Source organism: Schistocerca americana, chromosome 2 (assembly GCF_021461395.2).
Source record: "Schistocerca americana isolate TAMUIC-IGC-003095 chromosome 2, iqSchAmer2.1, whole genome shotgun sequence".
Taxonomy (NCBI): Eukaryota; Metazoa; Arthropoda; class Insecta; order Orthoptera; family Acrididae; genus Schistocerca; species Schistocerca americana.
The window spans coordinates 240,520,131-240,532,245 of record NC_060120.1 but is presented as its reverse complement, the minus strand read 5'-3'; positions in this window follow the sequence as shown (position 1 = coordinate 240,532,245).

The window sequence follows — 12,115 nt, the reverse complement described above, 5'->3', positions numbered from 1 at the left end:
AAGGTAGTGTCTGAGAGGAATAGTCAGATCTCCTGGAAAAATACCCGTTATAAAAATCATAACTTCACTGACTCGAATCATAGTGAATAAAGACACTATGTTGTAACTTACAAGGATATCTTCAGCAGCCATAATTATTCCTTCAGTTTTCTCTATAAAATGAACCGAGTATTTTATATATGAACCATTTTTCCCAATATATGGCTGTAAATGAGCTGCCGGATATCTTGTTACTTCATGCCAGGAGAAGTAATAGCGCTAACAGTGGTTCTCGATTTTATGACTTTTGAGCAGGCCATAACAACGAAAGGCCGAAGGCCAAGCATGAAAAGCAATGACGGAAGAATATAGTTTCTCTTCTTTTCATTAAAAAAGTAACAGATCACATCGGAAAGATTTTACAGAAGCATGACATTAAAATGGTTTTTATACCAACAAAGGAAAAGGTCAAGCACTCCGATTTGTAAGGCCCTCCTCTGTCAGCAAGTGGCGTGTATAAAATTACGTGTACGTGAGGTAAAGCTCATACTGGAAGAACTAAGAGAAGTGTGAATACGCGGCTAATGGAACACGTGAATCTTTGCCGGCTAGAGAAAATAGACAAATCGTCTGCAGCAGAGCATGCTCTTCGGCCAAGAAGTCACGAAGTGAAGTTTTCTCAAACAAAGATTATGTCTGCGATGACGGACAATTATCCACGGCTATGTAGAGAAGAATATATCAGCATAGAGATAATTTTAATAGGAAAGAAAAGATCATGAAGAGCAACGCCTCTAAAGATTATTTTACTCAAGTTGAGCGCGAAGGGGCGATCTGTAGTGATCATTTAGAAGAACTTCTTAGCAGACACCACTATAAAATGTTTGATTGCAGATCACAGGTTTCCATAAAACTAAGTTATCATCTTCAGATCTGCATGAAAGTTATTACAAACATCTTGCGCCAACTACACACGAGATCTTTCCATTGAATTTCGAGATACAAAAAACATGCAATGATCGATGCGCTGCCACGTCAAAATTAAAATTGCTGTGTACATCACACTTCGTCAAAACATCCTTCACATGACGTAACAAGCCGTGCCTACCGGGGCACCACAAGACTAACCTTTACGCAACTCTGAAAATGATAACTTAGTTTTACCAGATCTGTTATCTACAATAAAGCTTTTAAAGCGATCTCTGCTAAGAAGTTCTTCTTTTCCTAAGAAGCCTCTGAAGATGTCCAGCGCAGTTTTGGACTAAACATTAGGAACAGAAGAGTTTCGTGGACCACGACCTTATACCCCGAAAGGCATAGCACCAGCAGTAGAGGAATACTATTTCAAGAAGAACAGTTATGGTGAAAAATTACGACTAAACATGTTGTATAACAGGATTTTTGTCTATTTGTTCCTTAATTATTACTTTATCTCGTTAATAAAGCATTCATTTCAGTGTGGACAACAAGTTGGTCGCTTGAGACAAACGTTTTTTGAAATGGCTTTTCGTTTATTTCCACCAGCTTCTTTCCGGGAGTAGTATACGGCGGCACCAAAGTGATGTGTCATTTGTCACCAATTCACCATTAGTTGATAATTACATACAGATCATACGTCAAATATCAGAAATAATGAAGAGGGAAGAGTAATAATGCAACGTCTTTTGTATTCATTTTCCTGCACGTTATCTTCCGATGCAAAAATTCGAAGAGCTTGTGAGTGTCTATTTCGCAGCTGTATCTACACTCTCTTGTGACTCTGGACACACGCAAAGAATTTCAGATTTGTAATCCGTATTACCTGTTCCTCAGCTGTTTTCAGCTGTTACTGAAATATAGGTTCATCAACACTGATGTGTCGAAATTTCAGAATGCACAAAAAATTAATTACACTGTCATAGTGTTCTAAGGATAGCACATAGTTCCAGGAATGGCGGATACTTACCGTCATATCAGATCTGATTTCAGACAGATTTAAAAAAAAAAAAAAAGAAAAAAAAAAGAGTTGACCCTCGTCGTCACATCTTTCTCCACATTTGTGTTTGGGAACGATGGCTGGAGAGTCTAGTAATGTGTGTGTTTTGAAGCAAAGTGGAGAGCATGTATAACAACGTGAAACAGAATTCTCCATTTAAAATGAGTTAAGCTAGAGCGCCATCGAATGGACTGTATCTCGTCACAGCGTAAAGCAGTGAGTGGGCAGGCAGCATTTACGACTGGGATGCGAAAGCTCAAGAGCTCACAACGGGCTGCAGAGAGACGTAACGCGGGACTCGGGGTTCAAGTGTCCATCCGTAGGTTTAACGGCTTCCCACCCCTCTGAAAGGCTATAAACGAAACGACTGACTCGCCCAAGTCAAGCCAAATAGGGCGAGCGCTTTCGACAAGATAAGGACGAGTCTACTCGCTGGACTCGCCGTGAAAAGGGTAGCGACCAGAAAACTGATGTGCACGACTATCCTAGTTTTCGAGGACTAAGAATTCGTTCTACAAAACCAAAAGAAAGAAAATCATGAAAATTCGGCTGAGGGTACCGTACATAGCTAAATGTGTTTGGGCAGAAATCGGTCCTCCTTCTACTATTAGTCCTGAGTCCTAATGGCCGCCATCCATCCATCCATCCATCCATCATCTCAGCCTTTTCCCACATAATGTGGGGTTGGCGTTGCTTTGCTGGATCCTTCTCTTCCATAAATGCCTACCAGGCCGGCCGGACTGGCCGAGCGGTTCTAGGCGCTACAGTCTGGAACCGCGCGACTGCTACGGCCGCAGGTTCGAATCCTGCCTCGGGCATGGATGTGTGTGATGTCCTTAGGTTAGTTAGGTTTAAGTAGTTCTAAGTTCTAGGGGACTGATGACCAGAAGTTAAGTCCCATAGTGCTCAGAGCCATTTGAACCATTTGAGCCAATCCAGTGCTTTTTCTCTGAGCCATCCTTTCTCCCATAGGTCCCGTGTTACCTTGACTTTCCACCTCAGTTTCGGTCTTCCTCGTCTCCTTGATCCTTCGATTTCTAGGCCTTCATCTCTCCTCCCCACATAGTACTGCCCTCTTCTCTGCACATGTCAATACCATCTTAGCCTACTTTCTTGGATCTTCTTCCCTATGGGCCCCACTTTCACTGTTCCCCTGATTTTCTCATTCCTTAGTCTACTCTTTTGTGTCACCCAACTCATCCACCTTAACCTAGAGGCTAGGTCGACACAACCCACCCAGCCGCCTTCTGCTTCATTCACCTCGGAGAACCTACGAATGATAATCTGTGGCTACGTGGTTGCGACCGAGGCCGACCACTAGGAAGCAGGTCTCCAGTGTTTTGCTCCTCACGGTAGAGGCTTATAGTTGGGATGACGCCATTATGGTGTGCACCAGTTTGGCGAATGAGTTCCTGTGTTGACAGTCTGAACGCGGAACACGAGCGGCACTTCACCGTTCACGATTAGACACACCGCACTATCTACGTAGCTCCACTGAGAATGAACATTTACTTAACAGGTGGATGTAAATAGCGATTTACTGTGAACAAAGGATTGTTAGGAAAGAGCTTTTGCCATGAAAAATAACAGACTATAAGGGTCACGAAGATGGTGACCACGTTTTTGAGCAATTTATATATAACAACAGGTATTTGACGGTAATAAATTGCAGAACTGAGGACTTTAAGATGGATTAGTGAAGATGGAAGAAAAATTAAATAGTATCTAACAGGATGGTATTTGACTGTCGTAAGACAACACTCTGATTTATTGCATATAATTAATAGTGTGTAGAACCTCCCAGTGAAAATGTTATATTTTTAATCTCCCATGAAGTATTTCTAATAATTTTGATGCATTCATGTTGTAGATTACTGTCATTCTTGACAAATCATGGTCAGTAATTGGAAAGGGTTCTTTAATAGATTGATCTGCTGTGAGGTTGATGGTATAATTGATACTAAAACTGTTTAAACGATTCAGAGTGACACAAGATGAAAAGTGAATTCAAAGGTTCTTTTTGAGTGATCAGTCTAGTGTTTGCTTTTATGGGGTCCGCCACGAATTTCTCTTCATCTCAGTGTAGCACTTGCAACTTACGTCCGCGGTTACTTGCTAGATGTATTTCAACCTGTTCCTCTACAGCTTTTACCCTCTACAGGTCCCTCTAGTACTATGGGAGTTATTCCCTGATGTCTTTACTTATGTCCTACCGTCCTGTCCCTTCTTCTTGTCATTGTTTTCAATATATTACTTTCCTTGCCGATTCAGCCTTACCGTATCAGTATACCTAATTCTCAACATTCTTCTGTAGCACCACGTCTCAAATGCTTCCATTTTCTTCTGTTCCGGTTTTTCCACACTCCACACCATGCTCTAATCCAAATGTACATTCCTACCTTACCATGCTGTAGTCCAAATGTACATTCTCAGAAATTTCTTCCTACAATGAAGGCCTATGTTCGATACTAGTAGACTTCTCTTGGCCAGGAATGCCCCTTACGCCAGGGCCGTCTGTTTTTGATGTCCTCCTTGCTCCATCCGTCATTGGCTATTTTGCTACCTAGGTAGCATAATTCGTTAACTTCATATACTTCGTGAACTTCAACCCCTACGTTAAGTTTCTCGCTGTTCTCATTTCTGGTACCTCTCATTACTTTCGTCTTTCTTCGCTTTATCCTTAGTTCGTATGCTGTACTCCTTGCATTCAACAGATCTTGTAATTCTTCTTCACCTTCAGTCAGGATAGCAACGGCCTCAGAGAATCGTATCATTGATGTAATTTCACCCTGAATTTCAATCCCACTCAGGAACCTTCCTTTTTATTTCCGTCCTGCTTCTTCGTTGACAGATTGAACAGTAGAGGCGAAAGACTACATGCCTGTCTTACATGCTTTTCAATCTGAGCACTGCGTTCTTGGTCTTTCACTCTTACTGTTCTCTCTTAGTTCTTGTACATATAATATATTACCTGATACGTGGTACTTACTGGAATTAAGCAAAACGTGGAAGGGAGGACCCACCAATATAACTTTATTTTCACACAGCCTGTTTATTTAGCAATATATAAACTGTGTTTTACAGATAATCGGAGCAATTAACCATAAAATTTCCTGTAACAAATTGAAAAAAAACTCTTTTGACCTTAAACCTTAAATTGAATAAGCTTTTAGTCTTTGCAAAAGAAATCTGAAGTGCTGTATTGCAAAATAGCAAACAATATGACAATGACTAAGACGCCCAGACCTGAAGCCCGCCCGTTATCAGGTGAAACCGCGGTGTTTACTACCGCGCGGGACACAGTCTGTCTTATTAAACGGCATTCTGCAACACATGAAGACGATATAAGCACCATTGATGACAAGAGTGATTCAATTACTCAAAACAAATGACGTAACTTTTAATTTGAAAGCTATATGGCGGAAGGTTCGGGATAAGATGCGCACCGGTGCTTAAAGATTAAACACATTAGCAAACAATATGACAATAATAAGGCGTACTTCAAAGCAACCAACATCTTAATTTCAGTCGGCAGCCATGGTGTGACTAGATCCCAACCCGTCTCTTCTGACTGCCACGAGCAGTCGTCCGACACGAATTTTGCCAACCAACTGACGGGATGTCGGCGGGCTATGATGGATTTGCTCATCATACGTGAAGCACTTACTTTGTAGAAATGAAATATGTCGGCTTAAATATCTGACCAGCAGGATTTTTTTAATAAGTAAAGAGCTATTTGTCTGTCGACATTTTAATGATGGTAAATTTTCGCTATTTTTTATGTCGCTGTATCATGGGAAGCGAGGAGAGTATGTTTGGTGGCCGGTCTCCTCTTTCTATAACACAAACTTCATGCATACGTTAGCTGGGTATTTACTTAAGTCAAGATAGTCAATTGTGCTTCATGCTGTCTGTATTGGTCCACGTTAGCCTCTCTGCTCGTGAAGTTCAATGTCCGTTATGTACACTATTCGGGTCGCTGTGTGCTGCCTGATTCTGAGCTAGAGGCGGAGCTAACTGCTACTGCGAATCCCACTGCGCTGCGACTGATGACAGACTGGAACTCACTCGGTGCGACAGACTGCAACAGGCTGGCCCTCCAGACCACGACGACGATCTAAATACAGGCGGACGAGAGGGCGTTGGCGGCGCGTTTCCTGCCAGTATGTTGTTGGCCTCTATCGACCTTCTCACGATCTCTACGCTGCATGGTATGCTGGCGCCAGCTTACGCCACCACATTCCTCCCCCCAAAATGCCACACAGTTGTCATGTAGTGAGGCTGCGAATGATAAGGGGGAGGGAGGCAGAACGCTGGACATAGAGGTGGGCTGGGAGCTGTGACTGTGGAGGTCGGTGTACTCCCGACTGTACCCCACCATCTGGCTTGCGAGGCAATAGGAATATCCTCCGGAAAACTGCTGCCAGGGCACACGTCCAGGCCTGACGGCAGCTGCTGGGACGATGACTGCGACGGCGATGGCGCAGGCGGGTCCAAGTACATGGGATCGGCGAGGGCGAACAGCGGGAGCGAGGGCGCAAAATCCATTCGATCCTCCGGAGGTGCGCTGGTGGCACCAGCGGGTGGTGCAAAGACTGTGCGGTCCCGTGGGGCGGTGAGTCTGAGGGAATAAAAGCAGCAGAATCACGGGGAAAGTGACATGCGCGAATTTGGTTTTGGTGGCGGCGCTGCATACCATCTGAACCTGCCCTCAAATACATGTAACAGCCAATGTTTTCCCGGATGACGCCACTTTTACAGCGCCCACGGTTGCCATAAACCCCGAAAAGAACAAGATCGCGCTGTGCAGAGCGATACTTGCGGACTATTGGGGGTTCCGGATGCCTCTGTGGGTTTAGCAAGTGGAGCAGAGCCCGATGACGACGGCCGCGCAGAAGTTTCACGGGGATGGTCTATTCGTGGGTTGGAGCGATAGGAGGCGACGAAGAGTTGTAGCATGGCCTGAAGCCTGGCCATCTATTGCTTGAAAGTGCGTACGAAGCTTTCTGCTTCTCCGCTGGACTGCAAGTGAAACGGAGCACTTGTTAGATGACGAATGCCATTGCGTTCACAAAACTGTTCAGAGTCACGCGAAGTGAACTGTGGTCTATTATCCGACAGAAGTACTTCTGGCAACCCTTCTATGGAAAATATGGAGGACAACGCTTGAATGATGCTACGTGACGTGGTAGAGGCACTGCATGTGGAAACTTGCTGAAAGAGTCTACCACTATGAGCAAACGAGTGTTCCAAAATGGTCCTGCGAAATCAATGCGCACTCGTTGCCATGGCGATTGAGTCTGAGGCCAAGCTGAGAATGTCGTTGGTGGAGTGAATTGGTTTTCCGCCCATGTGCAACACTTTGACGTCATCTGTTCGATGTGAGCGACCACGCTCTGCCAAGTACAGTGCCGTCACGCTAACTGTTTAGTGCGAACAATTCCCCAGTGTCCTTGGTGGAGCAATCGCAACACACCCTTTTGCAACACTTTGGGAATAAGCACACGGGACTGTACACTGTTATTTTGAATTAGAATCACATCCTGTTGCAGTGAAAGGCTATACCGATATGCCTAATATCGGCGCACAACTATTCAAATGGCTCTGAGCACTGTGGGATTTAACATCTGTGTTCATCAGTCCCCTAGAACTTAGAACTACTTACACCTAACTAACCTAAGGACATCACACACATCCATGCCTGAGGCAGGATTCGAACCTGCGACCGTAGCAGTCGCGCGCGCACAACTGTGTTGTGGATACTGTTCAATGAGTGAGGCCAAGACGTGTGAATGTAATGAAACAAAATCTTGAGGTCTGTGTCTGCTTCCGTGGCCTGTGAAATTTTTCTGTAGTGCAAGGTAAAAGATTCCAGCAATTCAGAGACCTGCGCATCGATTTGACAAGATGCGGGAGATGCATCAAAATCAGAGTCTGGGCCAATCGAAAGGCGAATAGGGCGTCTGCATTGCCCTGCTTTGCCGTAGGTCTGTACACAATTTCACATTGATAATACCAAAGGAACAAAGCCCAGCATTGCAATTGTTCACCAGTGCGTGTAAGAACCGGCTTTGACGGATGAAACAAGCACTGCAAAGGCTTGTGGTCTGTCACTAAACAGAACTTGCGACCATACAAATAGTGATGGAATTTTGTTACACCAACAGAATAGTGAGAGTTTCTTTTTCAGCTCGGGAATAATTGCACTGAGTTTGAGTGAGCAACTTTGAAGCAAAAACAATAGGCCTGTCTTGTGCACCAATTCTGTTCGAAAGTACAGCGCCGATTTCGTAGGAAGAAGCGTCAACTTGTAAGACTGGCGGCTTGGTAGGGTCTAAATGCACTAAACATCTGTCACTAAGCAAAGCATTTTTGAGTTTCTACAAGGCATCTTGACAGTCTTTAGTCCACACAAAAAACACATATTTGCTACGCAAGCGATGCAACGGAGCCGCAATCTGAGCGGCATTCGGTATCAACCGAATGTAGTACGTCATTTTGCCTAGTACTGACTGCATTGCGAGGAGCAGATAGGTCACGCATTCCAGGCAAATGAGATTGGAGGGGGTGCACACCCTGACTGTTTATCACATGATCTAAGTACTGTAGTTCAGTTTGAAAAAAGTAACACTTTTCGGGACGACATTTGAGTCCTGCTTCTGACAATACTCGAGTACGACAGTTGGCAATGTGTTCTTTTGGTGTTAGACCTGAGACGGCAGTATCGTCAAGGTAGTTTGAACAAAATGGCACTTTTGCAGTCAGCTGTTCCAAGCAAAGTCGAAAAATGGCGGGTGCGGAAGCACTGCTGAAGGGCGAACGCAAATACTTGAACGGTCATAAATGTGTATTTACAACAAACACTCTCCGTAATTCTTCATCCAATGAAATTTGCAAATAGGCATCACGCAGATCTATTTTAGAAAAGTAACGTCCTGTACCAAGTCTGTCCATGAGTACCTCAGGGCGAGATAACAGATGTCAACTACTGTCTGTGTGTTGACTGTAGACATGAAGTCAACACAAATTCGAATGCGACCAAAAGGCTTAGGCAACAAAACTAGTGGACTTGCCCATTGACTAGCTTGAATGAGAGCAATTACACCATTATCTTGCGATTTCAGTTCACTGGCTACCTCGTAAAGCAATTGTAACAGGACGGGGCTGGAAAAACTTTGGCTGTGCATTGTCTTTCAATCTAACACACGCTACAAAGTTATTAGCTTTTCCCATTCCTTCTGAAAATAGTTCAGAGAATTTTTCAAGCAAGCTAGCGACACTGTCTGGATCACAAGCCGATATGGAAAATACATCGTCTTGGATGCTAAGACCAAACAAATCAAAGGCATCGAACCAGAAAATGTTCTCACTGTCTCTTGATTTGGGATTTGTAAGTGGCAGGTAAACTAGACTGTCAAAACACTGGAATTTCCTGTCCATTGTAAGCAGTGAGGTGGTTTCTAGATTTAGAAAGGCGTGCTGAGCCTAATTATTTGTATGTGGCACGATTAAGCGAAGTTACTGAGGCACCTGCGTCGAACTGTAAGTTCACACGACGGCCAGCGATGCATAACGAGACAAGCAGTTTGTTAGAACGTCGTTACACAGCACTAGGGCGAGAATGAAGCGCAACCTTAATCTTACTTTTGCGAGAATCTGTTGTAGGTTTGGAAAACACAGCGTTCACTGCATGTGCACAGTCCTGTTTTTTCAGGGAGAGGGAAAAATTGGCGTTTTTATGTCGTTGCAAACAAACTGCTTGTATATCGCCTCTTTTTCCCACATGTGTGACAGTCGCGGCACGTGATGTGCAGTCCTGTCTTTTATGGCGGGCAAAACAACTAGGGCAAAATCTAAGTTCACCGGCTTATTTACGTGTCGACAGGGCTGTCCGGGCGGCTGTATACGTGCTCGGTGTTGTAGATGCTTGGGGCGGTCGCGGGCAAGGAGCGACTCGACCCAACAAATCGGAGTCAGGTCAAACTTACCGGCCGCTGTGGCACCAGAATCATATTGCTTTAAGATTTCTAATATTTGAGGAATCGATGGATCAGAGTACTTTAGGATCTGTTCCCATATTCTGCTATCTGAGACATTGAATGTTACAGCATACCTAATCATTGAGTGACTGTAAAAGTTGCCACAACTACACTTAAATTTACACTTCCTAGTACCGCCCCTCAATTCTGTATACCACTGACGGTATATCTGTATTAGTGTACGCTTTGTTTCGTTCATCAAGTGTGCTTCATCGATGAAAGTACCTGTTCAGGTGCGGAAGAAAATGGTTCAAATGGCTCTGAGCACTATGGGACTTAACTTCTGTGGTCATCAGTCCCCTAGAACTTAGAACTACTTAAACCTAACTAACCTAAGGACATCACACACATCCATGCCCGAGGCAGGATTCGAGCCTGCGACCGTAGCGGTCACGCGGTTCCAGACTGAAGCGCCTAGAACCACACGACCACACCGGCCGGCCTGTGAGGAAGAGACCAACCAAAATATGAGACGAAGGTTGCAACAGTGATTCGATGGCTGCTACATACAGCAAACTGTCAAACATCCCGCACTATTATGGTGTGGAACGTTAAATGAGGGCGTGGTTGTGGAGGGAATTTATATTTTTGCGGGAACTATGAGAGCCGATCAGTACTCAAAACTGCTAAAAGCAACACTGACGCTCCAAAAGGACCCGGGGTATTGAGGAAAGGACTGCATTTTTATGCTGGGTAGGGAAGTCAAAACAATCTTCAGTCAATTTAAAAGCAAAGGTAGTAACATTAAGGGTGCAACGGGAATCCTACTGTTAAATGCAGAGGAGACAGCGGATAGTGGAAAGAGTACGTTGAAAACCTGTATGAGAGGAAGATTCGTCTGATGTGATAGAATAAGAAACAGAAGTCGATTTACAAGAGATGGGAAAGCCAGTATTAGGATCAGAATTTAAAAGAGCTTTGGAGGACTTAGATCAAATGAGGCAGATAACACTCCATCAGAATTTCTAAAATCATTGGGGGAAGTGGCAACAAAACGACTATTCACGTTGGTGTGTAGAATGTGCGAGTCTGGTGACATACCATCTAACTTTCGGAAAAATATCATCCACACGATTCTGAAGACTGCAAGAGCTGACAAGTGCGAGAATTATCGCCCAATCAGCTTAACAGCTCATGCATCAAAGTTGCTGACAAGGATAACATACAGAAGAATGAGGATGTGTTAGGTGACGATCAGTTTGGCTTTAGGCTTTGTAAAGGCACCAGAGGGGCAGTTCTGACGTTGCGGTTGATAATGGAAGCAAGATAAAAGAAAAATCGAGACATGAATTTGTCGACCTGGAAAAAGCGTTCGACAATGTAAATTGGTGCAAGGTGTTTGAAATTTTGAGAAAAACAGAGGTAAGCCATAGGGAGAGACGGATAATATACAAGATGTACCACAGCCAAAATGGAAAAATAATCGAAAAAACTGATTCTGGCTGCAGATACTTGACCTTGCTGGTCATAGCACTTAGTTAACGCAGTGATTACTTCGTCATAGCTAACTTCGTCGGGAGACGCAGTTGGTGATAGCTTTTGTATTAACCTAAACACTGGGGACACCGCAATCGAAAGAAAGTATTGTAGCTTCACAGTACCTTGAACTCGATGAACTGCACAATGAGCTTGGAACTGTGTCAGATATTCGATCAATTCCTCTTATGTGGCGTTAAATTACCGGATCTGCGTTGTGCTGGTCGGCAGCACTTGTTGGGTGTCAGTCGATTGGTGGTGGTTGTTCTTGTTGTTGTTGTTGTTACGCGGCCGACGTTGCTTGTGCAGTCGTTGTATCGTAGTCAGAAAGGTAGTAATTCGTTGGATCTGAAACTGAAAATCTTGTGTTAGAGCCATTAGATTGGCCGTTTGCGGCTGAGATGCCGGGGCAGGGAGGGGGAGGGGGGAGGAAGGGGGTGAGGTACCCATGGTTTACGCAAATATGTTATTTCAAAAAAGCAAGCAGAGCCTCTGAAAAGAGAAATTTGATTAGTTCCGCATCTCCCCTCCTCTAATACATGCAAGCACACAACAAGAAATTAGCAGTGATCACCCCTACAACCTAAAGCACACGAGAAACAAGCAAAATCTTCTTCTGAATTACACCCGTCGCCATCTTTGATGT